We start from the raw sequence: 21658 nt of genomic DNA, 5'->3' as shown, positions 1-21658 counted from the left end.
CTAAAAGATTTTACATTTTTTTCACCTATTTGTAAAAGGTTTCATATTGATGACAACAATATTTTGAAGACACTATCATGAAAATTTAATCAACATTGAGACTTCATAAAAACAAAAATCCTTATGTTAATGAATCAACTTCAAATTGCTTATGAAACAACTTGGAAGTGTTCTACAAACTAACATTAATATTTTTCTAATACTGTTACTGGATTATTCTAGTGAAATTATAATTTTTTTTTTACCAAGTCCCATATAAACAAATTGCCTCCAGTTTGTGTGTCCCATACATTGAAATATTGGCAAAGCCCCAGTGTAAATAATATTATCTTTACTTTAAGGCTTAGGAAACAAACAGAAAATTCAAGTAGTTTGCCTCAGATCACATGAATTCTAAATTATAGACAGAATTTGAGGCCAGGTCTGTTTAAATTCCAAACCAGTGTTCTTTGTAGTATTTTCCCCTTTTGAATAATTTATCTTTGAGAAATTCTTTAGGCCTTTATGTTATAGGAATATTTAACAATATAAGTATACAACTAGATTGGAGAGTGTATGCATTAAAATTAAAAATGGTAATAATATGGGCATTTTATCTTTGTGAGCCAAGATTTAGCCACAACTTTGTAGATTTCACAATACCCTGCTTCAGATTGACCTGAAACTCATTAGGCAGGAGAGGATTTGCCTCTAGTTGAGTTTTGATCAAAGCCAGTTGCAAACACATTCAACTCAGGGATGTAAGGTAAATCCACTAGGTAATACCTCTGAGTTTACACTGTTAAACCCTGGATTGCAAAAGCTTTTGTGTGCACTTTGTTAACCTTAACAAATAGCATTTATTCTGTGTATGCCAAATTTAAAACAAAGCAATACAAAACTTGGTGCATGTGATTGCATTACATTCTCTATTACAAATTGATTATAAAGCACACATGACAATAAATCGTATTTCATATTTTCTTTTTTTATCAAAAATTTCAAGTAATTACGAGAGTCAATTTTGCTGGTAGTACCTACATTAAGAAGGAGAAGCTTGGGCAGCCCTGGTGGCTCAGTGGTTTAGCGCCGCCTTCAGCCCAGGGTGTGATCCTGGAGACCTGGAATCAAGTCCCACATCAGGCTCCCTGCATGGAGCCTGCTTATCCCTTTGCCTGTGTCTCTGCCCCTCTCTCTCTCTCTTTGTGACTCTTGTGAATAAATAAAATCTTTTTTTTTAAAGGAGAAACTTAATTCTCAAATATCTAATCATATTTATACAGTTTTGGAAACGCCCTTTCTAAATTTATTCTCTTCCTATGACACCAATTTGAGCATTACTGGTTGTTGTGGGTAGCAGCAGTGTTTGTGATGGTGTTGATAGTATGGTTGTGTGTGTGTGTGTGTGTGTGTGTTTTCTTGGATTCAATGTAACTGGCACTTTTTAAATCCATATTTGCAACAAATCCAAGAAATGACTTTAATGAATAATTAACAAATATAATTTTCTACTTATCAACAATGAAGTATAGAAACTACATGTTGAAGAATGGGAGAGTAGGAGTGGGTGGGAGTGTACTATAGATTGAAACTTAAGGTTTCAAGGGCTCAGCAGAATCTACTGGTCAAAGCTGCTACCTCTACAGGGACTTTTCTTGAGAAGTGCCAAGATTAGAGCATCTTTTGCTGGGCAGTGCAAAATGAATTGGATAGACCCCACCCCTCTCACTCTAGGCAACCATAGTCTCCTTATATGGCAGGAAATCACTTAACCTACTTGATCAAAATCACCACTGGCTTTCTCTTCAGAGGTCATGTCTAGATTGCCTTCAAAACTGATTATTAGAAGAATATTTCCATTATTATCTGGAAGAGGTAACAATTTTCAGTAGTCTAAAAAAAATTGTGTCCATTAAACTATAGTCAAGTTCAATGAGGAAATGCATTGAGTTGTCATTAAACTGGCTCCATTTGGAGAAAGAACATTGGGAGCTTGATAAAATTTATTAGGCTGATGGCAGAAACTACATGACATTTCTGAAGCAAAAATATTTTAGGGATTGGAAATATTCTGTAGGTTCAGACAACCTCAATAGTTTTAACAAGATGAGCTGAAATGAAAGGAATTTCATGACAAGCATTGACAAGCATGCTTAGAAAGACATTTTAATGAAGGAAACATAAAAGCCCAACAAAATACTATTGGTTGCAGGTAGATACCAACACATATGTTACCAGGGAGATATGACAGTTTGTAGGGAAAAAAAGATAGCCCCATGATCTCAAAAATTCAAATCACCAACATTTTCTCAGGTAATAACTAGTGCACACTTGGACAATGACAAAGGAGCCAGCCAAGCAGCTATGGTAACACTAGGTACTAAACAGACCCCTAAGATCAGAAAGTGACCTAGCTAGTAGACAATTCACAATACAGTTGACCCTCAAACAATGTGGGGGTTAGGGGTACCAACCCCTGAACAGTCAAAAATCTACTGACTCGGGGATCCCTAGGTGGCGCAGCGGTTTGGCGCCTGCCTTTGGCCCAGAGCGCGATCCTGGAGACCTGGGATTGAATCCCACATCGGGCTCCCGGTGCATGGAGCCTGCTTCTCCCTCTGCCTGTGTCTCTGCCTCTCTCTCTCTCTCTCTCTCTCTCAAAAAAAAAAAAAAAAATCTACTGACTCCTCCAAACCTTAACTAATCGCCTACTGTTGGCTGGAAGCCTACTGATAGGATAAACATTCGATTAACACATATTTTATATATAATACATATTATAAACTCTATTCTTATGATAGTAGAGAAAAAGTGTTACTAAGAAAGTTGTAAGAGAAAATACGCTTAATGGTACTCTACTGTATTTATTTTAGAAAAAATCCAGGTATAAGTAGACCTACATAGTTTAAACCTGTGTTCAAGGGTTAACTGTATTTTTAAAAATGAGCATCAACAGAATTGTTTGGTCATTCATAATGGAAGCCAGAAACAAATGGTTTGGAATGTGTGATAACAATTACCAGGCATGAAAATGTCCAGAAGAATATCATGAGGAGTATCAAGGTTTGTGTCTCCTCAGGACATTAAAAACACGGCAACTGATGTGTCAATTATTATATTTACATAAAGAACTATAAAAACTATACATATAATGTATGAACAATTTGAAAGTAAGATGAAACATTAATGAATGGATTAATAATGGATTATCAAGTTTAAATAAAACATCCCCTGTACATTGAATGGTCTCTGGATTTCACTCTAATTGTATCCCTCTTTCTTTCTCAAGATAGCTATTGTATTTTTATCTGTTTTTGTACTCTATGTAAATGGAGTGAGATAATATATATGTTTCTGTATGTCCTTTTAAAAAAACTATTTTGGAATTCATCTCATAATTTGTGCAACTACATTTTTACTGCTCTGTATTTGCTTCAATGCATCTACTATGATTTATCCATCTGATAATTAATATTTTTCTAGTTTTTTCAAATGATTTTCTGAATGTTGCTCTTTTGAGCTTTTTAGTGCATGTCTCCTGGTGTATGTGTCAGATTTCTTCAGAGTATGTGCCTTGGAATGGAATTATTGGATCATAGGGTCTGTGCATATGAAACTTTACTACATATTGCCAAAATATTTTCAAAAATTATTCACCAACTCATACTCTTAACAGGCAGTACATAGTCATAATGTATGTATATACAACAGTTGGTACTGTCAAACATTTTAATTTTTACCATTCTAGAAAATATAACCTTTTCTTATTGTGTGTTACTTTGATCAATCTGTTTAATAATATTCATTATCCCTTTAATACAAGTTTTTGCTCCTTCTCTGTTCTCCTTCTCTGAAGTGATTATATTTTTGCCCATTTCCTATGGTGCTGATATTTTTCATATTGATTGTAGGACTTGCTTATTTAGATAACTCAATTTTGATCCATTATAAATTATTTGGGTGTGGTTTTCAATTTATGTTTTTTTTTCTCTCTGTTTGGTTTCTTTAGATGAACAAAATTTGTGTCTTAAGAAATAGTGTCTACTCCCAAACCAGAGTTAATCTTCTTTACTGATTTCTAAAAGATTCATAGCATTGTCTCTCATGTTTGTCTTTATTTTACCTGAAGTGGATTTTTTTGTTCTTTTCTATATGGATAATCATGGATAATCAGGTGTACTAGCACAGCTACTAACCAATCAGTACTTGCCCCACTGATTTCTAATGCCCCCTCAATATAAATCAAATTTACATACATAGGTTTCTTGGCACTCCATTCAGCTGAGATGATCTATTTATTTATTCAAGCACCAATGTTAAATTACTAGGGTATTGTAGAAAGTATTAATTCTAATACTGCAATCCTTCCCATCTCATTCTTTTTTTGTTCAGAGTATATTGGCTCTTGTTGGACCAATGGTGCCTATATCAATTTTAGAGTCAGTTTGTCAAGTTCTATGGAAAATCTTTTTGGGATTTCATAAATATTGTTTTGAAATCAGAGATCAACTCAACAAAATTTCTTCCCATTAATAAAGGACTGTCCATGGATTTGGGAAAAAGTGTTTGAGCAAATAGAAATATTATGCTGATTATTCCTCATGGAAGCCAAGCAACAGAGACAAATTTAAAATCAGTTAAATTTTGTGCCTCAGGCAACAGTCTCACTTGTCTCATCACACAGCTGGCCCTGTGACTGAGTTAGTCAATTAAATGAGTCTCTTACCCAGACATCTTATCCTTTGTTCCAATCTTATTAGACAGATTTACCATTAACGCGCCCAAAACAGTGGACTTATCTAATGCTCGTCTTCCCCTTGGCTTTTCTCTATCATTCCATGAACTGATCAGTAAATTTTGTTAATACAGCCAACTAAATATCTCTTCAATCCATCACATTCCTGAAATCTGCTTATTCTCCTGGATTTAGCTTATGTCCTAGTTTCCCCGACCTCACATTATGAATAGCACATTCCCACATCTCCCTCCCTCCAGTCTGTTTGTCTTCTAACCATTGCTTTCTAATTTTACTACCAGAGGTCTCTCTGACTCACATAGAGTATCTAATAATGTAAAGCCCTGCTTAAGAGACATTAACTTCTGCCACCTTCTGTAAAATAAAGACCAAAACCTTTAAAAATTTGTATAAAATTCTTTCAGGATTTATCATCTTGTTTATCTTACATGCATTCTATTGGTCTAGAAATACTGAGCTACTTTCATGCCTTAGAACATTCTAAACCTCCTCAAATTCTCTTGTCCTTGCTCATCTTACTCCTTCTCTTGGAAAGCCCTTTTTTTGTGTTTAAGTGTATACATGAACTTTTTTTTAAATAAATTTATTTTTATTGGTGTTCAATTTGTCAACATACAGAATAACACCCAGTGCTCATCCCGTCAAGTGCCCACCTCAGTGCCTGCCACCCAGTCACCCCCATCCCCCGCCCACCTCCCCTTCCACCACCCTTCCTAGTTCGTTTCTCAGAGTTAGGAGACTTTCATGTTCTGTCTCCTTTTCTGATATTTCCCACTTATTTTTTCTCCTTTCCCCTTTATTCCCTTTCACTATTTTTTATATTCCCCAAATGAATGAGACCATATAATGTTTGTCCTTCTCTGATTGACTTATTTCACTCAGCCTAATACCCTCCAGTTCCTTCCACGTCGAAGCAAATGGTGGGTATTTGTCGTTTCTAATGGCTGAGGAATATTCCATTGTATACATGAACTTCTAATCACCTTCTACTGTCACAATCTCTGAGCAGACACCTTCCTTGAACTTTCACAGGAATTCTATCACTTAGCTGCCACTGGTACAAACCTTTAGTCTTGCAATTCCTTGTTTATTCATCTTTTCCCCAAATGCATTGTGAGATCTTTAAGGACAAAATCTTGTCTTATTCTTCTACTTTCTATTTCCATTACCCAGGATATTGCTTGGTCTATGGTGAATTTATTAAATGAAAAGTTAAAATTGTATCCACCATAATTATAATATTTGGAATGTCTAGTTTCATCCTTGGATCCCAGAATAACATTTTATGGCAAGAAGTTATTCCCTGAAGAAGAAGTACATATATTCAGTTGACCAGAGGCGGAAGGCTAGTACTCTAACTATCACATTAAATGACATTTAATAATATACTTGTATTAGCATCAAGTTGATGAATAAGATGAAAGTGACTCTGACAGCGGAGACAGGGGATGAATGAGACTAACAGGACAAATTGAAAGGGTAAAAATTAAATTTAAATAAATAAGAAAATTTATATCTATATTATGGTTGTCAGATTTGGCAGATAAAATATAGGACACGGCTAAATTTGAATTTCGTTAAGCAATGAATAATTTTTTTAGTATAAGTTCATGTATTTTTCAGACATACTTATATTTTGAAAAATCATTTTTTTAATCTGAAATTCAAATTTAGCTACAATTCCTGTATCTTATCTAGCAAATATAATGTGTGTGACAAGTTAAACTTGAATGCTAGGTTAGAAGCCAAAGAGTGTCTGGTGGATACACTTACAATCTTAACACTGGCAGAGTTCATTCTACCTCTGGGTTTAAGTATGACTAGAACCTCCCCTTCTCTGTATTTTTTTTTTAAAAGGTTTCTGAGAATCCTAGAAAAGAGATTTTAGGGACTCCTTTTCCTTCGACTCCCTGTCCCTGTGCAGTTCTTGTTCTCTGCATCATATTTCTTCCCTAAGAAATTATTGAGCTAAACTACTTTGTGTGTGTGAGAGATTTTTCATATACTCACATTATGAATATAGTGCATATAGCTGTACATTTTAGTTTATGTTGTATATTTTCCTGAATGTTTGGTAAAAGGGAAGGGGGATAAAATTTTAGTTCTTTGCATTTCCACAGAATGATTTAAATTTTTAAAATATTTTCTCATCTTGCTTGACTTTCTCTTACTATGGTAAGTGAGACACTTTCAAGGCAGGAGAAAAAAAAATTCTTTTTTATATGCAAAATTATTAAGATCTCTTCATGCCCTAGCCCCAAAATGCAGGCTAGAATCATATTTTGCACTTTCAAAGACTCAATGTTGATATGAATATTATTGCTCATATGTGTCTGTCTAAACACATCAACAAAGAGCCTTCTTTCTACACAATGTAGGTTGGCATGGGAGGTTGGGATTTTCTTCCTCTGATTATAGACTCATCTGAATTTTGAGTAGGCTTTCCAACAGCCATTTTCACCCTTATGTACTGACATGTGGAACCCCTACTCTGGCTCTATGTCTTTGAATACCTTTCTTGACTAAATTTTAAGTCCTTCTTTAAGAGTGCCTTGAACCCACTGATTATGGTGGTTTCATTCAGGCCACAGCCCAGGTAAGACTTGTCCTTGTTGTTTTGTTTTGTTTTGTTTTGTTTTGTTTTTTTAAATCTGGGATCCTTTCCAGCTCACTTCCATGAGGGATAGACCAGATGCTTTGAGATCTCTATGACTTGCATCCATGAGAATATCCAGGGATTTCTGGCCATACCTAATTCCAGGATATCAGACTAGCAAAAAGATTCCTCCTCCTTGTACACCCATCTCTCCCAAAGTATTTTCCTGGAGGCTGCAGACCCTATGGGCAAACCTGCCACTATGTTTTAAGTAAAAGAAAAGAGTATGTAGGCTTTGGAGTCCTCAAATAGTCTGATATAATTTTAAATGTTCAATAGTATGTAACACTGAGATTTTGAGGGTTAATAAAATGTTAGAAGTGTACTTGGAGTCTAATTAGAATTGCACTGTGTTTTGATTGATGTCAGATTCTTGGAGCACAAGAAAAAAATTCAAATTGTGTTCACTCTTCCACACACTCTGACTATGGGAGAAAATAAATGGGTGAGGAGTGGGAAGGGAGTAATAAATTGTTACTATCTAAAAGCGACATATATCAGAAGTGTTTTTAAAAAATGTTTGGAAAGGAAGCTAGTTACTGTTGTACATTTTGGGGAATGCTGAGGATGTGGCTGGGTAGTCTTTTGCAAAAAGACTTTCCAGCCTTGACCCACTCACACAAGCCTCTAACATCACAGGGTTCAGAAAAGGAAACTTCAGGGGCCCCATCCCTTACAGATTTTTTCCTTTGTGTATACTTGCATACATAAACACTACCATCACCATGAACAACAGAAGCAGCAAAGCTTGGGTAGTTCTTGGCCACAGAAAACATACAGACTTCCTAGGACACATTCATGCTTCATTCCTTCTAATCTGGATGACATGGAGCTTTAGGAGAAGAATTAAGAGATAATATCCATTAAACACTTACTTCTGAAGGGGATTTTTAATGTTCAAAGCTTTAGGTTTCTTTACTTTGCCATTCAAATTCAAGTATCTCGGAGGTTTGATACATCTGCCATATATGAAAAGTTAACATTAAAACAATCTCATAGCCAAAACAAAACTCTTTTCAAAAGCACTTTTCGCATTACAAGTACATTTCTAAGAACTAAGCATACACTTAGAATAAAGTCAAACAAGTGAAGCGGTTTAGCATAGATCATCTTAATTGCTCCTAACTATGATGATGCTTTCCGATCTTATAGATGGGGAAACTCAAGCTCAGAGAGCTCATATTAGTAAATCATAAAAGTCAAATTAGAATCTGGTTCTTTAGGTGGTTTTTTTTTGAAGATTTTATTTATTTATTCATGAAAGACACACAGAGAAAAAGAAAAGGAGACACAGGCAGAGGGAGAAGCAGGCTCCCGATGGGGAGCCAGATGCGGGACTCAATCCAGGGACCCCGGGATCACTCCCTGAGCCGAAGGCAAATCTCAACTACTGAGCCACCCAGGCATCCCTGGTTCTTTAGGTTCTTGGCACATTTGTTTACTTACCAATCTTCCCGTAAGGCTACAAATTAAAAAGTGATTTGGTTGTTTCTGCTTGTGATTTCATAATACAAAACGTTTAACCTGTCATTTTTTCACTAGAGAAAAAATTTTGTTTTTATTTATCTGTACATGTTCTATATCTCTATAAATATCATGTTAAGAGAGGCTACCAAACACTGCTAAATAAAATTATGATTTTTTTTCTTAATGCCATAATCACCAAGAAGTTTTCTATTTTATTTTATTTATTTTATTTTTTTTTTTTAGTTTTCTATTTTAGAAGAGTAGAAAAAGAGTTCCTAAAGGTCTTACAAGTGCAAACATTAAAAACATAGTATTTTACCACAGAAAATCTCTGGTGAGCTAAAAAGAGAAATGCAGTAATAAATCAACAGTGAATTGTTAATGCATTTCTTAGAGTTTTAAAATATTTTATGTGTGTTTGTTTGATTGTCCCAGTCACATTTAAAGGAAAAGGATTATGTCTTATGCCTCCTTATGCTCTCCAAACCACCCCAGGTGCTGTTATATTAATTGTTAAATGAGATTTATAGATGTTTACGGATCATAAAGTTGACTCACACCCCAAATACCAGCCACGCACAGAAGGTGCAACTTTCTATTTTAAATGCAGTGAATTACGTGACATTTGATATCTGCTCTGATTTCTTTTCCTTAGTCTCCCTCAGCTGATGCCAAGAATTCCTCTCAAGGGGCTCTAAGTCTTCCATGATGAAGCACTTATCCCCTGGGAAAGGTGACATGTGGATTTATATCCTTTCTGACTTGTAAATGTATTATTTCAGAGCTTTGGGGAGGGCAGCTTGATAAAGTGGTTGAGAGAACTTGGGCTAACGAGAATTTATGTGTGTCGGATTGTGCAATGAGCAGAAAAGAGTGAAGAGGGTGTGTTGAAGTCACTTATTTTTTTCTGTGTTAATTCCCTAAGTCTCATTCCCTCTCTCATTCTCAATCCTTCTCCCCACCCCAACGTTGGCTCTCAATCTCACTAGTTTGTGAAATTCGCAAAATGAGCATCACAACGATACCTGTAATGTACTTGGGTGGCTTGGGTAAAAGTGTCCTTTAATTGTTAAATCCACTGCTGGTTTGATTTTCACAAACTGAATGGGAGGCCACTTACAATCTTAAATTTGTTTACTTAGCTTATTATTAAATAATAATTTTGTAATTTCACCAATTTTTATGAAACACCAAGCTACTTTTGTGGCAGACACAAGAACCTGGGTTAGGGCTGAAAACTGTGTCCTTCTATCTATCAGTAGAAATCGTTTGATGCCTTCCTCTCTCTTTCTTCCAAGGGCCTCTGATATGATCTTAAAGTATTTAGCTATAATTTACTATTTCACATTTAACCATCTAACTATGAATCTTGTGTGTGTTTGTGTGTGTGTGGGTGTGTGTGTGTGTTGCACATTCCCGGTATATACAAATCACTGGTAATCTTATAATAGCAAAGCGCAAACATCTTTTACTTACAAATATCATTCTTTTACAAGAATTCATAAGGAAACACTGGAGTCACTCTCAATTGTGCATTTATTGCCAGTTTGATGCAGAGTTGAGCAATATAATGAGTTGGACTAATGAGCTTCCCTGTGGTTAAAATGCTCAGTAACTACATTTCAGGAGGAAGAATGTCAGTTGCTTTCTCCTGACCATCTAAAGAGTTCAGAATCCTTTTATTTTTCCAAATGAAAGTTAAAACCCAATCTGAGACTGGAGGGAATTGCCTCCCACCTGTCCTGGTTCTGGCCCAGAAACAGCCTCCTTCATTGTCACCAAGAGCTTAATGAACAGAAAGGTCCTTTGAAAAGTGCTGGCATTGACTATTCCTCTCCCTCTGTGATGCCAAATGAGGGCATCCGAGTGTTTTGTTCTTTTGGGCCACTTTTCTTCCATGGAACGTGTGTTGCTCCTTTCCCATTTATCACCACGTGCATTTTGTAAAACACATAAGATGAATATTGCTCTTTTCAACATCTAGGGTATCATAAGCACAGAGTTTAAGTGACTTGTCAGAACCACAGCCACTTAGTTGTTAAGTCTGCATTGAAAAAAAAACAAAAACAAAGGAACATGATTTCCTTTTCTGTGCCTGTAAATTAAACTGTGTAATCTAATAATTGAAGCATCAGTTTATCTTGAAATTGGTTAACACATGCTAGTAAGGCTTGGCAGAGAACTTCTTACTCTTCACAATTTCCATGTTGAGTTGAAACTAACAGTAATAAAGGCACGGAATCGTGAATTGTTTTCTAGTTCAATTATTGGCTAGTGTCAATCCTATTTACAAATCTAGTGGAGTTTTGTGAATTCTGGCCCGTAAAGGGAATTGTGTGGCGATGTCCTCTTTACATTTTCTCATGACACACTACTCTACCCTCCACTCATATCCCCGTGCTGGACAATGTAAACGGCTATTCCTTCTTGAAGACCTCACCTGAAATTCATCAGTCTGCACACACAAGTTCACACGGATCACAGATGTTACTAAGCGAGTTTGTGAATAATAAATAGAACAACCGAACGCTAGGCTACATGAAGGAATGAACAAAGTTGTCCTTGTATCCCTCCCCAGGCCCTACCTCAATGTCTCACATGTACTACACATTCAAATACATTGTGTTGAATTAATGGATTTCCATATAAGAGGAGGTCATTTTTACCATGTGATGCTTTTTGTAGAATTCAGTTTTCCTGTGACTACTGGAGGATTTGGGAGTGCAGATGAATATTGAATTGGGGTTGTCAGCCTTAAGAGAAAAGAAAGGCAAGGAAATTGCTCCTTGATGTCTGTATACAAAAGGTCAGCAAATATTCCCTTCTGTCTACTCTTCCAACATCAAAAATATCAGCTCTTAGGTGGCTTTTGTTTAGTTTTGTTCTGTATGTGTTCACTTGCCTGCCTGAACATAGACCCAAAGATATTAGACAAGACCAATTATACGGTCAAGTAGTGTAAGGAAAAAATTTTTCAAGATTTGATAACTTGTTGTCTGTAAAATCTAACAGTGCTGCCATCAGAATGATATTGTTTTAGAAAAATATAATCTTAATGCCAATCTTGCTAACTTTCCCATCTTCATAATGTCTATTTTAAATATTGTTTTAGGATATTATCAATACAGTAAAAGTGTTCTTTTCCATTTATTCCTAGGAAAGAAAAATTAAAAATGGGAGAATTACCCAGTATTACGAAAGAAATCGCATATATATAGCGTAGATATTTACATATAACCTATATTCAAAACTAGACTACTTTCACATTTGTTTTCATTTTACATTTGATCATAGTTAAAGTCATCATTTTGGCTTCTTTTTTTTTTTTTTTTTTTATAGGAAGACGGACTCAATGAGAATTCCAGAGGTTGCAAACTGTTAAACAGATGTATTGATTTTCAGGGTTTCGCTCCACGGGAACTAGACTAAATCTCAATGCCAAGAAAAAGCAATTTAAAAAGTAAAAGGGGAAATTCTTGAGCTTTCTAGAAACTTTAAGAAAATACTAAATAATCCTTGAGTGCTCAAACCCAAGAAAAAGGTTTGGCGATTTCCCTCATCTCTACAATAGTAATCGTGTCTACCTGTTATAGATGTTGTGAAGATTGTCGGGATAGTGAGTTTCAAGTACTTAGACAAAGGCCTAACACATGCTAAGTACTTAATAAATGGTAGCTATTTGTTTTTTTTTTTTTTTATAAATCAGAAAGCTTTGTTCTTTTCCTTTTCTCACTTATAATTTAAAAATTAATATTGTTTGCTTATATACAATAAAAGATCCCAGTTAAAAAGTGTATAGCAGGATGAAATTTTGACAGCTCTGTACCTCCATGTAACCACCAGCACAATAAAAGTATAGAACATTTTCATCACTCAAAAAATTCATTTTGCTCCTTTTCAGCCTCAGGGAACCACTGATCTGCTTTAAGAACTATTGTTTAGTTTTGCCCATTCTAGAACTCCATTCAAATGCAATCATACAGTATACTTTTTAGTTTTTTTTTTTCAGTGTGTATTGAGTCTATTCTCTGTATTTTATGTATTAATTTCTTCCTTTTGAATGCTGAACAAGTCTTCATTGTTTTACTATATCATAGCTCCTATCCATTCACTCACCGATGGGTGTATGGATTTTTTTTTTTCTATTTTTTTGACTCCTGTAACTGAAGCTATTACGGACACTCTCGCACAAGTCCTTTTGTGAAAGTAAGCTTTCATTCCCCTTTGGTAAGTAATTAGAAGTAGAATTTGTGTCATATGGTAAGTGTAGGTTTAACTTTGTAAAAAATTTCCAGTTTTCGTAAGTGACTGTAAAATTTTACATCCCCACCCACAATGCATGAGAGTTTCAGTTGCTCTGTATCTTTGAAAATACTTACTGTTCCCAGTCTTTTTAATTTCAGACATTCTTATGGTTGTATAGTAATATGCATTGTGGTTTATTGAACTTACTGTAGCACTTTCTTATTATTGAGCATCTTTTTGTGTGCTTAGTGGTCATATTGAAACCTTCTGTATGAAATGCCTGTTCAAATCTTCTGCCCATATTTAGTGGGTTGATTATTTTTTACTATTGAGTTGTAAGAATTTATTGTCTACACTGGATACTAGTTCTTTTTCACATGTATGCACATTTTCTACCAATTTGTACTGGGCATTTTCATTTTCTTTTGGATCTCTTTCAAAGTGGAAAACTTAAATTTTGATAAATCCAAAATTATTTTTCCTATCTGGTCCATACTTTTGGCAACTCCTATCTAACAAACAACAACAACAAAACAAATAACATCACAGAGGTTGCAGATGGTTTTTCCCCAATGCTCCTTCAAGAATAATACATTTTTAGCACTTATGCTTGATTTCTATGTCTATTCTTATATCTATCACAATCTGTTCATTATTATAGCTTTATTAAACTCTTGACATAAAGTCTTCAAACATGGCTTTCATTTTGAAAATTGTTTTGGCTATTTCAGTTTTTTTGTTTTCCTGTATAAACTCTACAATCAACATGACAACCTTGACAAAAAGCAAAGTGAAAACAAAACAAAACACCTCTGAGGACAGTCACATGCAGATCAGTATCTTATATACAAAAATTAAAATGGATTAAAAATTTGAACATAAAACCTAAAACCGTAAAACTCCCAAGAAGAAAACATAGGCGATAAGCCCCCTTGACATCAGTTTTGACAATTATTTTTTGGATCCTACACCAAAAGAAAAGACAGAAAAAGAAAAACAAGTGGGACCTTATCAAACTAGAAAATATCTGTGCTACAAAGGAAACCATCAACAAAATGTAAAGGCAGCCTACTGAATGAGGGGAAATAGTTGCAAGTCATACATGTATAAAACAGGTCAATACACAAAATATATAAGGAACTCATACAATTCAATAGCAAGAAAAAACCCAAACAATCTGATTTAAAAATGGGCAGAGTATCTAAATAGACATTTTTCCAAAAAGATGTACAGATAGCCAACAGGTATATGAAAATATGCCTAACGTCACTAAGTATCAGGGAGATACGATCAAAACCACAATGATGTATCACCTCACACCTGTTAGAATGACTATTATCAAAAAACCATAAGAACTAGCAGGTATTGGTGAGGGTATGGAGAAAAAGGAATGCAAAAATAGTATAGCCAGTACAGAGCTTCCTCAAGTAAATAAAAATAAAAATAAGAATAGAGCTACCATACAGTCTAGCAATTCCACTTTTGGGTATTTATCTGAAGAAAACAAAAACACTTAAAAACATATCTGCACCACTACATTCACTGCAGCATTATTTACAAAAGTCAAGATCTGAAAACAACCTAAGTGTCGATCAATGGATGAATGGATAAAGAAAATATGAGAAACATTTGTATATCATTTTATGCAGTCATAAAAAAGAATACAATCTTGCCATTTGTGATAGCATGGATGGACCTCAAGGGTCACTATGTTAAATGAAATAAGTAGCTAGAGAAAGACAAATACCAGGTGATCTGACTTACACGTAGAATCTTAAAACAGACAAAAATGCAAACTCATAGATACAGAGAACAGAATGGTGTTTACCAGAGGTGTAAGATGGTGGGTGGGCAAAATGGATGAAAGGGGTGCAAACTTCTAGTTATAAAATAAATAAGACACAGGGATGTAATATATAACATAGTATCTACAGTTAATAATACTGTACTGAACATATGAATGATGCTAATAGAGTAAATCTTAGAAGTTCTCATTGCAAGAAAAAAATGTATAACTACACATGTTAGTGGGTGTTAACTAGACTTATTGTGGTGAACAGTTTGAAACATACACAATATTGAACCATTATGTCATGCAACTGAAACTAAGATTATATTTTACTTTTACTTCAATAAAGATAAATTAATTGAAAACCCCTACAAGCAGCACCTGGGTGGCTCAGTGGTTGAGCATCTTCCTTCAAGGGCTCAGGTCATGCTCTGGGAGTCCTGGGATCGAGTCCCTCATCAGGGTCCCCTCAGGGAGCCTGCTTCTCCCTCTACCTATGTGTCTACCTCTCTGTGTCTCTCATGAATAAATAATAAAATATTTTAAATAAGTAAATAAACCCTCCACAAAAACCTATGCGATTTTTAACACTATGTTAATTCTTGAACCAACCTGAGGATAGCAAGTACTTTAAAAATGTGTTTTGTAATGTATGTTGTACAGCGAAATCTGAAAATCCTTAATTTACCATTGTGATGCCGACATTTATAATTTCACAATTTAAATATCACCTCTCAGGAGTTACCAGGCAAATGTCAGGGCCAGTTTATCTAAATATGTTACTTGCATAGATGGATAAGTTATATGGATTACATATACTAAATATGAACTAAAGTATCATATACTAAATTTAAGAAAATAATCCTGAGCACTACTTAGTAATATGGGATCTGGAGATGACAGCTTAGAGGACTTTTAATAAAATTTTAAAATTAAAAAAATGTGTTGTAATTTATAACACAGTATAGCTCACCATTTATCTTCTTCAATTTCTAAGAGCAGATTTTCATATATTTTATTACACAGGGCTTGCACATATTTTGCTAAGTTAATCCCGATGTGTTTCATGTTGTTAATGTTATTTTAAATGACATTTTAAAGTTTCATTTTCTCTTCTTGCCTGCCAATATAGAAATACAATTGACTTATGCGTATTGGCATTGTACTTTGCAACCTTGCCAAATTAACAATTTTTGTCATCTTAATGATTTTTTTGGAATTTTATCCAAAGACAATATCACCTGCAAATAAATTTATTATATTTTTTCCTTTTCAGCCTCTATGACCTTCTGTCCTTTTTGGTTTATCGCACTGGTACAGACCCCCCAGTTTCTGACTAGAAACTGAGTGTAAACTTCCTTGCCTTTTTTCTAATTTTAGGAGAAAAGTATTCAGTCTTTCTCTATTAAGTATGATTTTAACTATCGATTTTTTTAATCACTGTTTTCTTGGTAGTTTTATCATGAATACGTGTTGAATTTTGTTAAATGGTTTCCCACCATCAACTTGGGTGATTATATGGTTTTTCTCCATTATTATAATTAATATAATTAATGTGTGAAGAATGATTTGGGTAGGATCCAAATGGAAATGGGTACAATGACTGGAGACTTTTATTTCAGGTGAGAAACAATTTTTGCATGTTTTAGGAGCAATCTTAGGCAAATCTGCCGGTTAGATACACCAGCACTTCCTGAGTCAGAACTTAAGGGACAAAGAATTGTTAATAAAGACGTCCAGGTTCTAGAATATTCTAGGATGACTTCCAGAGTGTGAATGGAGAGTCACTTACGGAGATGAACAAGATGAACAAGATAAATTAGATTCAGTTTGTGCGTGTGTGTGTATGTGTGTGTGGTTTTTCTTGGATTTGATAAATCTTATATTCTTAGGAGGGTAGAAGAGGAAGAGTCAGCTGGAAGTTGGAAAGATGACTTGAGCTATAGAAGAGGTCTGAACTTGATACTTGCATTTGAGAAATTTAGGGTACAGCTCATATTTGAAAGCAATATCTTTCTATGACTTTCAGAGCTTCAGCACTTCCTTGTCACTCCATTTTTTCTTTTCTCAAATTCCATTTTCCTTCCTTAAATATCTATTACTTAAGCTTTAAGACTTAGCCAAATATTTTCTCTCCAGGAAATCCTTTCCTAAACCCTCCAAGTTTTAGTGTATAGCTGACATACAAAGCCAAAGAAAGAGCTTGAGGTGAGAATGCAGAGAATGAAAAAGACATAGTTTGGGACCAAGCTTTGAAAGACTAACTGTAAGAGTCAGATTTCACAAAAGCCAGAAGTAACAGTCTCAAAAAGCCATTGTGTGATCCACTGTATCAAATACTTTTGAAAAAAATTTAAAAATGAATGGAATTTAAAACTTTTCAAAAATTTTTAAATTAGCTCTCTTAAGCTGTGCCTTTGCAGAATAGTGCAAGAACCTTTGGCATTTAATAGTTCATATCCAGGGCCTATAACAGAAGGAAGTTTTTTTTTTCCTTATGCCATGCTCAAGTATCCCAAAGAGCACTATTTTTTGGACTGTGACAATGACATACCCATGTAAGCTTAACAATATTACAAGAAAATAGGAAGGAGAAACTTAAAATCACTACATAAAACTTTGTGAAGGTAAAGCCCATCTGCTTACTAATTAAAAAATACTTTGTGAGTGAAATTCAAAATTGAGTGAAATTCAAAATTGAGGATTTATATAACTCTTTCTCTCTAGGAAGGAATTAAATGTGACAGAAAAAAATAACTGCACAAAAAAAAGCTTAAGGTAATCTTAGGGAAGAGCAATGATTTAAGTAAAAGAGATTTATTATATTTATGATTTATTTTATTGTGGGGACCTGAAATCTTATTTTTCTTCTCTGATAAATATATTTTTAATTAGTCATCAAGGTCCAAAGAACAGTTAATACAAATAAACATACACCATACTGTAGCAGAGTTTTATATTATAAATGAATGTTTGGGTTCTCTGCCTTCTGCTCCCTGTTCAAAATACTCAGACTCTCTGGAGCCATAATTTTAAATCCCCATGAGTTGACTCAGCTTTTTATCTTTTCAAAGATAGATACATAGTACTAGCAATTTTAGTGTCTGGTATTTGTGGAAGCTTATTCTATAAATGTTTAATTTACTTAAGGATGAATTGACAGTAATTTTTTTTTTACTAGAATTTGCACTGGTCTCAATGTTTCTGTTTTAAAAATAAAAGGCATTAGCACCTTGTAAGCTTTGTCCTAAATGTTCTTTTTCAATATCTGATATGTCATATGTGGCATAGTTAGTAGATAAATGCTTTAGAATTATTTTTTTTTCTGAAAAACGAAAAGCACACACTAAATGTAGTTTTTTTTTTTTTAATCTTTCTATGTTTGTGTTATTAAGTTAGTGGCATCTATTTATAATCAACTAGCCTTTTAGGTTCTGGTAAGATAAGTTTGAATTGCTTAGGTGGCAATATTTGACAAATACTGGGAAATTTGGTTGAAATATAGTAGTCTGAAGAACCCCTTTAACATTGATGATAAAACTGGTATTTTCCAGAGGCCTCATTAGCTTATTGATAAATTTAGAATTTAAAAAATAATATCTAACATTTATTGTTGGCTATTTATTTGGTATTTTTCTTGTTTACTTAATTTGCTTGCTTTTTTTTCATTGTCAGGCTTCCGTAAATTGGTTTGATAAAAATTAGCTCTCCTTTGCTTCTAAGTGGATGTTTCTTGAATGAAGAGTTTCAGAGCAAATGGTGACCTATCAAGTTCCATATATTCTCTTGATTCTTACAAAGGAAATGTTTACAAATAACAATGCAATCACTTTTTGAAATTAATGTGACTCCTGAAGAATCCAGGTTCTGTTGTACTTTCCACTCAAAATCCCTAATTGACAATTATCTGGCTATTCCCACCATATACAGAGCACTGTCAGGCTCAGGGCTAGGAGCTAGCCAAAAGAAAATCATTCATCTCCCTTTCCTACTACTTGATACCTGTGGTTTCTCTTGTTTCTATCATGCTGAGGTCTGTGCTTTAAATCTAAATTTTTATTTTTATTGTTTTTAGGTCTTTCTCTAAAATTCAACATCTCTGGCTTCATATCTTTTTTATTTTTTGACATAAGTTTATTATTTTTATTATTATTTTTTAAAATCTAAGTCTTAACATCTCACATGCTAGGCTCCAAGATTTGACAGCCACAGCGTGCCTCTACTGGAGAGAAAGAGGGCACCTGTGGTTCTTACAGACTTGCTTCTTATGTGCTGCTTCTGAAAACAATCCATTGACTGTGAAATGAGATGTCCAAATACACAGTGCGCTCAAGTATATATTAGAGATTTGATCATTTTGCTAACTTTTCACAATATAATAGCTATTATAGTAATCTGAATTTTCCTAATCAATTGTAAGACATCGTTATAAGGAAACTTACCTTAATAGCAATACCTCAAATTGCATTGGACCATTGCCCTCATCTTCATTTCATAACATCTCAATTCCTCCCAAAGTCTTCTGGATTTATCTAAAAATTTCTAAAGCTATCTCAGAAAATGGTCATTTATTTCAAAGCTTCCTTGATGATGTCATCATCCATATAGCCACCTGAAAGTGATATTTTGCCTTGGTTTCTGCTTTAGTTATTAGAAGAAAATAAATTCTTGCTTAAAGTGTTCTAGTTCGGGCTCCCCAGAGCTGCAATATTTACGGAACTATAAACTCTGGACAAAGTATGAAAACTATTCTTCTTCAAAGAAGATAAGCACACATGATGAGCTGAACTTTAACAGAAATTTCCCTTTGAGAGCATTTTGAAGCCATGGTGCAGAGAAACAGAGTCCAAGCAAAAAGGAGCAGGTTTAGAGGATAGATGAAACACACATTAGAGTTTGGGATTTCCTATAACAATTTAGACTTGGGGACATGATTTGAAAGGAAGTTAATCACCCCCCCCACAAAAAAACCCCAAAATCTGTGTAAGATCTCCTTAAAATCTTAGCTGAATGCTAAAGATGAACAAGTATAGCTTAAGATTCTGGGAGACTTAAAAAAGAATAGAGATTATAGAGATAGCAGAGAACTGGAAAGACACTGGAAGCATTGCCAACCCAGAGTACAGTATCTTCATGACCACCCACACACTCAGTGAGACCCAAAACAGGCACACACAGCAGTAAGGACTAAACAATTGCTTAGGACTAAGATAAATTGAAAAAATCTTTCTGACAAAGCCTAAAAATAAACTTCAACATGATTAAAATGATCTAAGGGTAATTTGACTGTTCTATCGAAATGAAGCATCCTTTAGAGAAAAGTTACATGATGCAGATATCTTAAATTTAAATAATTTAATTCACACAGCAAAGAAACCTATATACTAGATATACAAAAGAGCAAGAAAAAGTGACTGATAACTAAGAAAGACGAAAAATAGAACTAGATCCAGAGATGAGTTAGACATTAGAATTAGGCAACAAGAAATTCAAAATGCTGATTAATATATTTTTAAAAAGTTAAGGAGATAATAGAAACAATGTATAAAAAGTAGAATATTTCTGGGCCCCTGGATGGCTCAGTTGGTTCAGCATCCAACTCTTGATTTGGCTAGGGTCATGATCTCAGGGTTCTGAGATCAAGCCCTGCATTGGGCTTAATGCTGGCTGTGGAATCTGCTGAAGATTCTCCTTCTTCCTCTCCCTTTGCCCCTCCCCCCATGCTTGCATATGTATATGCTCTCTCAGAAAGAAAGAGAGAAAGAGAGAAAGAGAGAGAGAGAGAGAGAAAAGAAAAAAAAGAAAAAAGAAAAGAAAAGAAAGAAAGAAAGAAAGAAAGAAAGAAAGAGAAAAAGAAAGAAAGAAAGAATATTTCAACAGATAAGCACACTCTTCAGGAAAAACAATGCAGGGTCTACAATTCAAAAATATATTATAAAATGAAGAACTCATCATATGAATATAAATTTGAGAATTTAATAGAAAATATCCAAACTGCAACACAGAAGAAAATAAAACTTTCATAGAATCAAGTACAGAAGTACAAGGGATCCACTTTAAAAAATGTAAATATCAAAAAATAAAATAGAATAAAATAAATGTAAATATCATTAATTTTCCACATAAAGGAGATAATGGGGGAGAGAAATATTGAAAAAAAACCCCCACATAAATGCATAGTTAATACTGAAATATATAAAGCAACAATTAACATACATAAAGGAAGAAACTGACAGTAATACAACAGTATGGGGCTTTAACACCCCACTTCTACCAATGGACAGACAGATAAGACAGAAAATCAAGAAGAAAACAGTAGCTTTGAAAGACACATTAGACCAGATGAACCAAACAGTTATACGTAAATATATAACATCCCATCCCAAAAAACCCCCCAGAATACACATTCTTTGCAAGTGCACATGGAACATTCTCCAGGGCAGATTACATGTTAGGTCACAAAAGAAGATACAATATATTAAAAAAAGATTGAAATCTTACCACGCATCTTTCCTGATTACAACAGTATGAAACTAGAAAAAATAAAACTGCAAGAAAAAATGTGGAAAGATCACAAATGTATGAGGTAGATAACATGTTACTAAACAATGAATGGGTCAACCAAGAAATCAAAGAGTAAGTTCAAATAGAAAAAAATACACGGAGACCAATGAAAATGAAAATATAATAGTGCCAAATCCTTGAGAAGCAACAAAACCTGTTCTTACAGGGAGGTTGATAACAAAACTGGCCTACCTCAAGAAAG

The sequence above is a fragment of the Vulpes vulpes genome, chromosome 13 (genome assembly GCF_048418805.1).
Source record: "Vulpes vulpes isolate BD-2025 chromosome 13, VulVul3, whole genome shotgun sequence".
NCBI lineage: Eukaryota > Metazoa > Chordata > Mammalia > Carnivora > Canidae > Vulpes > Vulpes vulpes.
Note: the sequence above shows the minus strand (reverse complement) of the source record.